The sequence below is a fragment of the Podarcis filfolensis genome, assembly GCF_964270895.1.
Source record: "Podarcis filfolensis genome assembly, chromosome: 2".
NCBI classification, from domain to species: Eukaryota; Metazoa; Chordata; class Lepidosauria; order Squamata; family Lacertidae; genus Podarcis; species Podarcis filfolensis.
This window is the reverse complement of record NC_139605.1, coordinates 1872387-1886503: the sequence shown is the minus strand read 5'-3', so window position 1 is coordinate 1886503 and position 14117 is coordinate 1872387. Positions and strand designations below refer to the sequence as shown.

General features: G+C 44.8%; 1 protein-coding gene across 1 annotated transcript in view; it reads right to left on the bottom strand.

Annotated features, from left to right (window-relative positions):
- The window catches only part of LOC310758151 (vomeronasal type-2 receptor 26-like), a gene marked incomplete at both ends in the record, with an annotated part of 29513 nt that overhangs the window by 14307 nt on the left and 1089 nt on the right, over window positions 1-14117 (bottom strand). The window lies entirely within an intron of this gene.

The window sequence follows — 14117 nt, the reverse complement described above, 5'->3', positions numbered from 1 at the left end:
AAATTTTTTGTTGGGGGTACCCATGCTTCGAGCTCCGAAAGGGATCCAAACATCTCTCTTGATGCTGCTTTAATATTCACAGTTCTGTCCAAATAATATTCACAGTTCTGTCCAATCTTCACTTTATTATTTTCCTCATCTTCTTGTTGTTATCATATATTCCTTTCTTTGTGTCCACAAGCGGGTTAAAAACAAACGTTGTTATATCCTGTGTGAATTTTCCATTCCTCCAAGAGTCATATTCAAACAGACAGACGCCATTTCAACACTTCCGTACAAAACATTCTTAAAGTTTGCCCGTTGAACTTCGCAGGCCTGTCAGTCTCTCCTCAATCTTCTTAGGGGGTTCTGCCAGGTCAAACTCACGGTCCGATATAATGGTCTCCTCCCCCTCAATCGTAAAACCTTCAGCCAGGCCTGCTTCTTAACAAGTCTCTTTTTATAACTGCGTCATTCCAAAGGCCTTTCATTCCTTTCCAGATATTACACAAGCCATGTCTTTGATTGATAATTCATTTCCACACAGTTCTTAATCATCCCGCTTATAATCAGTAATTGCAATGATTCTTCTTGGGGGGAGGATTGTTAGGTAATCACATAAGATAAAAAAAAGAAAAGTTCCCCCCCCATTCCGTCCCATTCCGACATACCAACCCTTTGATATATCTTCTTGTTATATTATCCTGTTGAATCCAACCCATCGCTCCACTTCACAGAGGTCACTTCCATTAGCAGTCTTAACTCCCGTTCTTCACTTGAAATATGGGCATTTGCTTCTCTCTAATTGTTTGTTTTGAGCTCCTGCAACCAGGCCGCGCGATCAGAGACAGCGTCAGGGAGTGCCGTCCCACACGAGTGCTGTGCGCCTTGTGCCCTCACCCCCTTCTTTCGAACTTGGGGGTGATTTATGGCAACCGCAGGCGAGGCAGTGTTCCCCATTCCCTTGGGGTAACAAGGGAGGCTGCATACTCCCATATCAGCCTCTTAATTACCTCGTGTGAGCCGGAGAGATGGTATTGTCGGCCATCTTCCAATGCGCCCCTAGCAGCCCCTCCCCCCCAAATGTTAAAGGTGTGGTATGAAGTAACAACTTCATGGTGAGTACCAGCACTCCCCTTCTTTTTTAAAAACAACAACAACAACACTGGGCACCAGCAGTTGGGCCAGTTTTTCAACCTAAAGCAGATGAGTGAACACATATGGAATAAGGCAGTTCCCCCAATCAACTCTTCCCAAGCTGTTAGGAGCTTCCATACAACCTTGAATTTGGCACAGTAACAAAGGAGTCACCACTGAAGATCTCAGAGCAGAGTTGTGATCTGCTGGTGAAGTCCCAATCCAGCCGAATGACAACATTTGCATGCCTGTGGTCCTCCAAAACCAGGCCAGGGACCCCCCCCCACTGCTGAGTGTTGACCTAAGAGTGATTTCACTGGATGGAGTGGAAGTGACTGTGTCTTGTGCCAAAATGAAGCATTGGGACAGACACAAGGTGAGGTCATGTCAGCCTGTCTCTCATTTTTAACTAGGGGAGAGTTCTTCTTTTAAATCCTTACTCCTAAACCAAGCTTTTTCATTTCTCCAAATATTTTGAATGTTTACCATTCCAGAACAGGGGGCACTAGCATGGTATCCTCCAGATTTTGTTTGATTATCGCTCCCAGTAGCCATCTGGAAACCCATTGAATCCACCAGACTCTGAAGAGAAGCTGCCAAGCGGAGAAGCTGCTGATTGCCAAAATCTCAACAGGAAGTGATCTGAATTTGACAAAGGACTGATGCCAACGTCCCGCACTTTCAGATCACCCTCTTCCTGCCCAGTTGAGAAAACAAAGTCCATAATGTGGCCTCTCACATGCCTTGGGATAGTGACATGTTGGGACAGCCCCATGGTCATCGTGGCAGCCATGTGTCAGGGAATTGGCAGAGGAGGAATTGTGGAGACCACCTCCCCAGCCTGATCCTTCCAGAAAAGAGGAAGACAGTTAAGAAGTACAACAGGGGTTGGCGGGAGGTCACAGTTTAGATGCAGATTAGGGGGAAAGTTATGGAATAATGGGCTAGGAGGATGTAATGGTTCCTAAGGGGGTTGCTCGTGCGTAAGCAGGTGCCTATCTTCCTGGCTGGGTGCAAACACCTGGCTGGGCTGCCAAAGTGAACCTCCTCTGTCCGGACAGCCACTCCCCCGTGGCTGACTCAATCGCTGGCAGAGTCCGTGAGTGGGCGTTTCTTAAACTTTTTCCAGCAAAGAAGTTCTTTGACACCTAGTCTCCGCCTACCCTCTCTGCGCGGAGTCCTCCTGCGCAGGGAGGGCGTGGGCAACGGAGGACCTCTAGTCTCTCCGCTGGTCCCAGGCAAGGAGTCATGGGATCGCCTCGCCACTTCCCCCACCAGCCCCCTTCTCCACTGGTGCTACACTGATTCTCCTCCCCAGAAGATGGGCTGCTTCTCCTGATCCCTGGACGCCCTCTGGAATCCCTCTGGGCTCCGCGCTCTCCCTCCAGTACTGATGGCAGTTCCCTGACAGAGGAGGAGGAAGAGGACGTACCAGGGGTTGACAGTTGACGGACACAGTGTCTTTAAAAAGCATTTCAGACCCCATCTCCCAGAACATAGCAAGCCTTGAAAGCAGGGGTGCAAAGGGCTCAAAGGCAGAGGGCGCTTGTCAGCACCCGTAGAGATGATGAATGAGAAAGTGGGAGAGACCTGGAGGGTGGAGATTCTCTTGAGACAATGCCATTTTCCAAGAGGCTGGGTTCCAAATCCTCTCTGTAAATACTGAATAAAAAGCCAATGGTAAGAAGCATTTCCTTGTATTTGTATGTTCCTGGCAACAGGCCATGAGAGTTGCTGGTACCCAACTGACACCTTGTTTGATTATAGCTCCAAGCAGCCATCTGGAAGCCCCTGCCTCTCCCAGCATGAAGTGATCTGAACTTGACAAGGGACTGATGTCAATGTCCCACACTATCATATGACCTTCTTCCTGCCCAGTTCAGAAAACAAGGTACAGAGTGTGGCCTGTCACATGCATTGGGATGGTGATATGTTGGGACAGCCCCATGGTCATTGTGGCAGCCATGAAGTCCTGAGCCACCCCAGAACCAGTTGCCTCAACATGGATGATGAAGTCCCCCAAACCAACAGTCTGGGAGTCCTCTACACCACCTCTGAGACAACCTCTGTCAACTGAGGCAGGGAGACTGCTGGGCAGTGAGGCGGGCGGTAAACCAGCACAGTCCTTAATCAGTCCAGACTGCCCAATGCCAGAAACACACATTTTATTTTTTTAAGAATATATATTTTATTAAAGTTTATATACATAAAAATTACAAAACTTCATATATTTTCCCATTTTCTAAGCAAACCAAGACTTTTATATAGATACAATAAAAACACAGAAAGGTGTGTGCGTGGGAGAGAGAGAGAGAAGGAAGAAGAAAAACATTTTAAAAAATAGAAAAGAGAGAGAAAAATAAGATTCAGAAAGATACCGAAGAAGCTGGTCTCTAAGGTGCTACTGGAAGGAATTTTTTTATTTCGTTTCGACTATGGCAAACCAATATGGCTACCTACGTGTAACTAAAACTAAAATCGGTTAACCTTCAAACAAGATCCCAACCAAAATGTTTTTAATACAGACCAAAGGAAAGATGGATAATCTCTCTCTCTTTCTCTTTCTCTTTCTCTATTTTTTTGCTGTCAGCTGCTCTTTCGTGTTCAGTTCCGGCTTCAGTATAATAATGTAGCACTTGGGCATGAAGATAAAGCCCAGAAGCCCAGCACTGGAAGCCAAGATGGAGAAAACCTGAACGGCTACCATGTATTTCCCCTTGGTGCTCAGGTAGGTGGGCACAAAGGACACCCAAACACTGCAGAAGACCAGCATGCTGAAGGTGATCAGCTTGGCTTCATTGAAGGCCCCAGGCAGATTCCTGGCTGGGAAAGCCACTGTGAAGCAGATGGCAGCCAGGAAGCCCATGTAGCCGAGGGCAGCGTAAAACATGGCAACAGACCCTTCATTGCATTGCAAGATGATCTCTCCAGGTAAGGAACTCATGTCAGAGTCTGGGAATGGAGGAGAAAGTCCCAGCCAGGTGGTGCAGATGACAACTTGGACAGTGGAACAGGAAATGACAATGGAGTTGGCCAGACTCTTGCCCAGCCATTTCCTCAGCCTGTTCCCTGGCTCGGTGGCCAAGAAGGCCAACACCACAGTGATGGTTTTTGCCAACACAGAAGAGACGGCAGATGAGAAGACAATGCTGAAGACCATTTGTCGGAGAAGACAGGTGACTTTCCTTGGCCGGCCGATGAAGAGGAAAGAGGACAAAAAGCAGAGCAGGAGGGAGAAGAGGAGGATGTAGGAGAGGTTCCTGTTGTTGGCTTTGACTAGGGGAGTTTCATTGTATTTCATGAATATTCCCAAAATGCAGCCTGTGGTTGAAGATAAGAGTAGGGCAAAGGAAGCCAGGAGGATCCCCAAATAATCTTCATAGGACAAGAAGTTGATTGCTTTGGGGACACATTGATCTTGCTGCTTGTTTGGATGCTGATCTTCTATACATTTGATGCATTCATTGGCATCTGCACAGAGAAAGAGAGACATAATTATCCTAACATTAGTCACACACCTAGAGCAGTCTGAATGCTGTTACAATTGTGGGAATTGGTTGGCGTATGGGAGAGATCAAGAAAGAACGCTGTGTTCACAGGTAGAGAAGTTCCATGGCTTCTTTCCACTGATGTCGTGTCCTACCTTCCTGAGTGGAGATTGTCCCTTCTGAGCAGGGAGCACAGTCATAGCAGCACGGGGGTTTTCCTTCCTGAATCTTCTTGGCATATCCAGGGCAACAGCTCTTTGTGCATCTTGCATGAGGCGTGGTCTGGAAATAAATAGAAGGAGGAGCATCGAGGCTTTAGGAAATGGATTGTTGAGTTTTGGAAGGATTATCATTACTGTTGTTGTTGTTGTTGTTCATACCCAAACCATCTTGCTGGGTTTCCCCAGACACTCTGAGCAGTTTCCAGCACATATAAAAATATAATAAAGCGTGAAACTTTATTATATTTTTAAATATAATAAAGCATCTTAACTTCCAATGGCCCAAAGTGAGCTCAGACCCAATTAGGAGTGATTTCTTTTTTGCTTTTTGTAGAGCAACATGGCTGTGAAATCTCTTTAGTGTGTCTGCTTCTTCCCTTTAACACTGATATACTACACTTTTCTACACATATAGACAATCCAGGCAACATGTGAATTGAACCAGCGACAATAAAATTTCCTACAAAATGGGGCACTAAAACAACTCCTGACACAGTTGTATTGTGCAGTTGAGAAATAAGACTGGACTGACTGATTTCTGCTTTGCTTCAAAGGCTAAATGGCGTTGTTGAGGTTGGGATGAAGGCTGTACCTAGTGCAAAAATTGGCACCTGGTTTGCTCTTGAGGCATATCAGCACTTCCCATTTTCATTTTAGGAAGCTTTCCAGGCTAGATAAAATATATATATTACAGCTGTTCATTTTGTAATTCATTTTGTAAGTCTCTTATTCATTGTCAAATTTTATAGATGCTTATTCAAGAGTGAGATCCAATCAGTGCAATGGGATTTAGCTCCAGGGAAGGGTCCATGATTGCAATAAAAGCCTCATATATACTGTTCAACTAGCTATTAGAGTGTAACAGAAATCATAATATTAAAAAAGCACATAACATTTCTCCTACCTTCTTCCACAGTGTGGGCCATACCATTGTTTCTGGGCTAATGGTGAACTTTAGATTTGAGGACTCCTGTCTCTCTATGCTCCCAATCTTCACACTAGCATGAGATTTATTAGGGAACAACACCCAATTCACAATATCAAAGTCAACGGCCAGTGCCCCATTCTCATCCAAGTACTGTCCGTCAGTTGAAGTATTAGAAGACAGATGGACTTCTTTCAAAAATGAATGAAGCTAGAAAAACAGAGAAAACCACGTTGGATGGCATCCATTAGAAAAGATTGGTTATGATTTTGCGAAATTATGTAAAGAATGGTCATCATGGATTTAATATATGTTGAACAGAAAGTTCTAAGAAGGATGGAGTCATCTTTCTACTATAGGATCAACAACATCATAACAGGGCGGCCTCATTGCTAAAACCTAGACCACCTCCAAGATAGTCTCTATCCCAAAGCCACTCAAGGTAAAGGTAAAGGGACCCCTGACCATTAGGTCCAGTTGTGACCAACTCTGGGGTTGCAGCGCTCATCTCGCTGTATAGGCCGAGGGAGCCGGCGTTTGTCAGCACACAGCTTCCGGGTCATGTGGCCAGCATGACTAATCCGCTTCTGGCAAACCACAGCAGCAAACGGAAACACCGTTTACCTTCCCGCCGGAGCGGTACCTATTTATCTACTTGCACTTTGACGTACTTTCGTACTGCTAGGTGGGCAGGAGCAGGGACCAAGCAACAGGAGCTCACCCCGTCGCGGTGATTTGTACCGCCGATCTTCTGATCAGCAAGCCCTAGGCTCTGTGGTTTAACCCACAGCACCACCCGCGTCCCCAAGCCACTCAAAGACAGCCACAAAGTAGAAGCATACCCATCATTAATAAACCAAGACTACAAGATATTTACATCAATCTTGGCTAACTGTCTAAAAATTTTCCTACACAAGTTAATACCGTCAGACCACACTGGCTTTGTCCCACGTTGCGATATGATAGACCCCATCAGGAAACTACTGAATCTGATTGAACACAGCAAGGTAACTAGACTCTGACTGACAGTTAGGTTCCTAGACATCCTCTAGGCTTTTGATTGCTTAGAATGGAAATACCTACTAGCTGTACTAACTAATATAAAATTTCGTCCTAACTTCTTACAAACCCTCAAACAAATATGCACCCGAGCTGCAGCAAAATGCAGGACTAACAGTATGGACTCTAACACTATAACAATCCAAAGAGGCACAAAACCAGGATGCCCACTATCTTCCCTTCCTATTCATCCTGGCTCTGGAACTTCTAGCAATTCGAATCCGAGCAGCCATAGACATCAAGGGAATGGAAATAAAAGGCAGAACCTTTAAATTAGGGCTATTTGCATATGACCTGATGGTCACAGCACCAGACCCCATAAACACAGCAACCACCTTAACTAGAGAACTCAACACATTTGCAATGGTGTTGGGCCTACAAGTAAATTTTGCAAAATCTGAGGCTATGTGTTTCAACACGCACCCACCCCATACTCAGAAAGAATTCATCAACATCACCAAGATAAAACTTTGCAGCACCTGGATCAGATACCATGGGGTACAAATAACCAGAAACCCCAACAAACGATACCCCCAGAATTACAACCCCTTGTGGTGACAAATCAACAAAGACTTGAGGAGATGGAACAACACCAACTTCACTCTCTCAGACAAAATAGCCATGATCAAAATGATGATCCTCCCCAAATTAACCTAATCTGGATTCCCCCAGGCCAACTTTGCAAATGTCATAAAAAACCAAGAATAATCCTCATTTACCTGCACCTCCCCTCCTCAGAAGGAGAATGGGAAATCCCCAACATAGAATCACATTACATTGCCAACCAAGTACGCCACATAATTCTGTATATCCTAGAAGACAAGATGAAACAATGGATACACCTGGAGACATAATCAAAAATATCTCCACCACTGCATACCTATTCCTCCCAAACAAACTACAGTGGAACCTCTACTTATGGACGTAATCAGTTCCGGAGGTCCGTCCATAAGAGGATCCGGGTCACTGGGAAAAGCACTGTTGTGCGCAGGCATATTCGGTGGCATCACACTTCTGCACATGCACAAATTGCGGCTAACCCGGTATTTACTTCCGGGTTTGCCGCAGTCGCAACTTGGATCGGGCCCAAGTAGAGGCAGTTGTAAGTAGAGGTTCTACTGTAAGGAAAATCCCCACAATACTAAACAGGTTCACACAGACCATGCTTAAAGCATGGAAGGAAGAAGCAGGTAAACTGTCCCCAACCCTGTCACCATTAATCCCCCTGGCTCACCACCCACTATTTCACCATGCAGCACAAAACCTCCAGATAAAAGCTTGGCAAGCCAAAGGCCACATAATCCCACATAATCCAGTATATCCTAGAAGATGAGATGAAACAATGGGTACACCTGAGGAGACATGATTGTAAATACCCCCATCTGTGGACAAACGCCTGAAAGCGAGATGAGTGCCGCAACCCCATAGTTGCCTTTCACTGGTCTTAACCGTCCAGGGGTCCTTTACCTTTTACCTTATACAGTAGGACCTCTACTTACAACCGCCTCTACTTGGGCCTGATCCAAGTTGTGACCGCAACAAACCTGGAAGTAAATACCGGGTTTGCAGCTATTTGCGCATGTGCAGAAGTATATTGATATCGAGAGGCCATACCTGCCATGGCTGTAGCCTTTGAAGTTCCATCTTGTCTCCTCCATCCACCATCAACCTCTGCTTTGATCTGGATGAATAGGCTGCATTCAAGGCTTGAGCCACAACTTGGACACTATAGTAAGTGATATAACTGTCTTGGGAGTGGATTCCTTCAATCTCCTTTTGGGGCAGCAGCATCTGATTCTTCTTCTCCCTGCATCTTTGCCAACTCCTCACAGACAAGGCATGCTTTGAATATGAACATCCAAATGCTTTCTGCCAAGAAGCAGAAGCTCTTGGCTCATAGTAGTCCTTTTTTGCCCCCCTTTGGGTCTTCATTACAAATGACAATGAACCATGGGCATATCGGAAGGCGTCAGTCTCATAAAACAAGATGTTGTCTGGAAAACATGTGGTGATCCAAACTTTCCCCCTGGTTTGTGTCCTTTCAAAGAAAGATTGCACCTCTATGATGACAAAAAATCCATACTGAGAGTCTGTGTAGTAAACAAATACATTGACCTGTCTCCACATGGCAGATGGCTCACGAGAGAACCACAAGGAAGTTTTCGGTTGTACTCGTTGAATGAAGGCAACACAAATTTCCCTTTTGCTCATCAGAGGTGTCAAGGTGCTCAAGAACTTTTCTCCATTGCCATTGTCTGAAGCAAAGAGGCCGACCCATGTCCATCTGAAGTGCAGGAGGAGTTGGACAAGCCCATCGTACAGAGCTTCTTCATTTGGGACCATCGAGTTGACAAAAGGGGACTGTTTTTTATCATGAAGAACAAAGCCAGAACTGAGCTGGTGAGAGAAGGGAAAGAGACGGGTACTTTGCTTTTCCAAACAAAGATTAGATGACAACCTCAACCGTATTTGAAATAAAGTGTTTTTATTTTATTTTAGCAATGTATAGACAACTTAACTGCAGTAGTCACTAAGACATTAAGAAAGAGTCAAAAGGAAAAAACCCCAAAGAAGGTACATCTATTAAACTAAATTAAAATGTCTGGAGTAATAATGATAACAAGTCTTCATGAGGCCTCATAAGGTAAATAGAGAAGGGCCTTGTATGAGCTCAACTGGAAGCGAGTTATATAAAATTGTTCCCACAATAATATGCACAAAGCTCATGTTGGAAACAAGCTGTGCATCTGAGCTACTGGGGACCCCAAACCATGATTCATCCTTAAAGCTCAGTGATTGAGGAGGATCATAATGGATCAGGTGGTTCTAGAAGTATTCTGGACCCCAATAGTTAAGCACCTCTTAAAGAAATACAAGGAACTTGAACCTAGCCCTGTAGCATAAGGGCAGACAGGGCAAATTTAGAGCACTGGTGTTACATGCTGGCAATAGCCTGTACTTGTCAGTGGTCTAGCTGTAGAATTTTGCTTCCCTTGCTGGCTCTAGACCAGGTCCAGGGGTAGCCCCATATAGAGCGCTTTGCACTAATCAGCTCTTTTTTTTATATAATATATTTATTAAGGTTTAGGAATTTATATAAAACAGAAAAAACAGAACAATAAAAAACAAAAACAATAAAAATACATACAATCAAAACAGAACACATACAAAACAAGTATAATTTCCATCCCTTATATTCATAAAACTTACTTTCCCGACCTCCTCATACCTCCCCTTTCTGTATTCCATTCTCTAATTAAGTCAATTCAGCAAATCCTTCCCCTAATTTCTATATAATTTTTAGCCTTTCTTTTCTTAATCACATAATCATTACAGCTTTTAACCCCTTAATTTCTGAATCAACATCGTTCTAGCCTTCAATAATTTTACAATGTTTCTTAAGATAGTCCTTAAATTTCTTCCAATCTTCTTCCACCGTCTCTTTTCCCTGGTCTCGAATTCTGCCGGTCATTTCTGCCAGTCCCATATAGTCTATCACTTTCATCTGCCATTCTTCCACGGTGGGTAGATCTTGTGTCTTCCAATACTTTGCGATGAGTATTCTTGCTGCTGTTGTAGCATACATAAAAAATATTCTGTCCTTCTTTGGCACCAATTGGCCGACCATACCCAGGAGAAAGGCCTCTGGTTTCTTCAGGAAGGTATATTTAAATACGTTTTTCATTTCATTATAAATCATTTCCCAGAAAGCCTTGATCCTTGGACATGTCCACCAAAGGTGAAAGAATGTACCTTCTGTCTCTTTACCTTTCCAACACTTATTATCAGACAAGTGGTAAATTTTTGCGAGCTTGACTGGAGTCATGTACCACCTATAAATCATTTTCATAATATTTTCTTTCAAGGCATTACATGCCGTAAATTTTATACCGGTGGTCCACAACCGTTCCCAGTCCTCAAACATAATGTTATGACCAATATCTTGTGCCCACTTGATCATAGCTGATTTAACTATTTCATCCTGTGTATTCCATTCCAACAGCAAGTTACCGTATTTTTCGCTCTATAACACGCACCTGACCATAACACGCACGTAGTTTTTAGAGGAGGAAAACAAGAAAAAAATATTCTAAACGAAACAGTGGATGTATGATTTTTGTGGTTCATGCTGTGGCCACAGACATGTGATCTGACGGTGAGTTTGGGGTAGCCCAATGCAAAAATCCTGAGGATCCATGTGGATCCGTGCTTTGTAACCACGTTTTAAGTGGGGAGGGAAGGAAAAGAACTCAAGGGACAAGGAGCACGCGTGGGGTGTGTGGAGAAGGATGATGCTAATAATGCAGGAGAGGCTCCTCTCTGGCTTTGCTCCTTTAGAACAAGCAGGCTCTGCGTCTCTCCCTCCTCCCCGGCAAGGAAACCATGATAGTAACCACTCTGAGACAAATCAAGAAAAATTGCGACCAACACTCTCCCCCAACAAGCGCAGTGAGGTCAAAGCACACACACACACGCAGAGAGAGAACTGGCCCTAAAGTCACAGGGGTGCTGGGGGAGTGAACGGGAAGCAAGAAAAGGAGAAGGAGCCCTCACACACAGAGAGACACACAGAGTGTCATTCTAAAGTCGCAGGGGCGCAGGGAGAGTGAACGGAAGCAAGAGAAGGAGAAGGAGCCCTCACACAGACACAGACACACAGAGTGTCAATTCTAAAGTCGCAGGGGCGCAGGGAGAGCGCAGGGGCGCAGGGAGAGTGAACGGGAAGCAAGAGAAGGAGAAGGAGCCCTCACACAGACACAGACACACAGAGTGTCAATTCTAAAGTCGCAGGGGCGCAGGGAGAGTGAACGGGAAGCAAGAGAAGGAGAAGGAGCCCTCTCTCACACACAGACACACAGAGTGTCAATTCTAAAGTCGCAGGGGCGCAGGGAGAGTGAACAGAAGCAAGAGAAGGAGAAGGAGCCCTCACACAGACACAGACACACAGAGTGTCAATTCTAAAGTCGCAGGGGCGCAGGGAGAGTGAACAGAAGCAAGAGAAGGAGCCCTCTCACACACACACAGACACACAGAGTGTCAATCCTAAAGTCGGAGGGAGAGCGCAGGGGCGCAGGGAGAGTGAACGGGAAGCAAGAGAAGGAGAAGGAGCCCTCACACACACACAGACACACAGAGTGTCAATTCTAAAGTCGCAGGGGCGCAGGGAGAGTGAACAGAAGCAAGAGAAGGAGCCCTCTCTCACACACACAGACACACAGAGTGTCAATCCTAAAGTCGGAGGGAGAGCGCAGGGGCGCAGGGAGAGTGAACGGGAAGCAGGAGGAGGAGAACGATAGCTCAAGCACACACACACACACAGCCCCTACAGTGGCTAATCCAAAATCGGACAGCAAAAAACTGCAGGCAGGGACAGAGAGCATGGGGTTGTTTTAAAGCAGCCAACCCCGCTCTGCTTCTCTCCCTCCTCCCGGCTAGGCTGGCTGAAAAGCTTTGCTGCTACTTAGCAGCTCAGTGGGGAGGAGAGAGGAACATAGAGGACGGGGTTGTTTTAAAGCAGCCAACCCCGCTCTGCTTCTCTCCCTCCTCCCCGGCTCCGCTAGCTGACAGGAGCCGCTTACTGTTTCAAAGCGAGCCACGGACTGCTCACAACTGCAGCAGATTCCCCCGCCATCTGTAGGCATTCGCTCCATAACACGCACAGACATTTCCCCCTACTTTCTAGGAGGAAAAATCTGCGTGTTATGGAGCGAAAAATACGGTATACATTTTTGACAAGTTCTTATGCACTAATCAGCTCTTGAGGGTCACCATGTACAAACTATCCCAAAGTACCAACCTGTTATTGTGTATGGAGTCCAACCCCATCCAGAACAATTGTATTAAACGTGAATCCATTCCTTGAAGCTCCTGCTGAGATTCATGGTCAACCCTATGTGAGATAAATGACCTACTAGAACTGCTTTTTAATGTGTATATGATTTTATACTATTCTATTTTGTTCTGAGCTTTTAAATTTTGTAATTAGTGCTTTTATTAGTGCTTAAGGTTAATGCTGCCTCATCTCTAACTCTTTCAATTGGCAAGACGTAGTTGTCCAAACATAATATTTTGTCAGATCGAGTTTCTGCAAGTTGTATTTTATCAATATTGGGGCATAATCAGCATAAGTCATTGAGTGGATTTCAGTTTCAGTCATTTTTGCTACTGGGAATGAAGTAATCCCTATGGATATATGAATTGTGGACATGAGAATAGAAAGCGAGGTCTTTATCAGTAGGATGGTAGAATCTCAAAATACCTATTAAGCTATTTTCTGCCATTACTTTTTTAAAGACCTTGGCTAGATTGCATTGTTTGAGATATGTCAATCATAGATGAAATCATACCATTGAAGAAGAAGAAGAGGAGGAGGAGGAGGAGGAGGAGGAGGAGGAGGAGGAGGAGTTTGGATTTGATATCCCGCCTTTCACTCCCTTTAAGGAGTCTCAAAGCGGCTAACATTCTCCTTTCCCTTCCTCCCCCACAAGAAACACTCTGTGAGGTGAGTGGGGCTGAGAGACTTCAAAGAAGTGTGACTGGCCCAAGGTCACCCAGCAGCTGCATGTGGAGGAGCAGTGAAGCGAACCCGGTTCCCCAGATTACGAGACTACCGCTCTTAACCACTACACCACACTGGCTCTCGAAGTTACCTCCTAGTATTATTTCACCTTTAGCATGGCTTTTTATTACATTATTTGTAGATTTATGGGGGGGATTGGTTATTTATTGGTGCTTAAATGCATATTGAATGATATTTATATTGAAGCAGTTGTACATTTAGAATTATGTCCCTTTCTTCCTATCATTTTGCTCATCTTATTTGTTAGAATAGTTATATTAACATCAGCAAAACTTGTTGTTTCATGAGATGGCAAATGTGGGGTGTGCCTGACTTGAAGCCCATTCTTACTTGTGGGATTTTGTAGATGCCCAACATGCTTGCAATGTGCATGGAGATGTCGGATTCACCCCGTTCAAGAACAGCCAGTAACCTTTTCTGCCTTCCACAGGTGTAGTTTGGGATATTGATTCTCCCACCAGCAAGCAGATCTGTCAGAGCATCAGAAGTTGTTCTTTCATCAAAATGGGTCTCATAGATGTTGTAGCCCAGGGTGATGTTGGGTAGGATTCTGGGGTTATGATTGACATCCTGAACTGCCAGCAACAAGCTAAGAATTTGCCATCCCCTTTTATTTGCATAACTGCAGAAAGAAAATGCCACATAGTCATGTTCGATTTAGTGAATTTAAAAGTCACATTCTTTTTTGTATAAATCAAAGCAAATGGGAAAGGAGCCCAGTAAGTAGG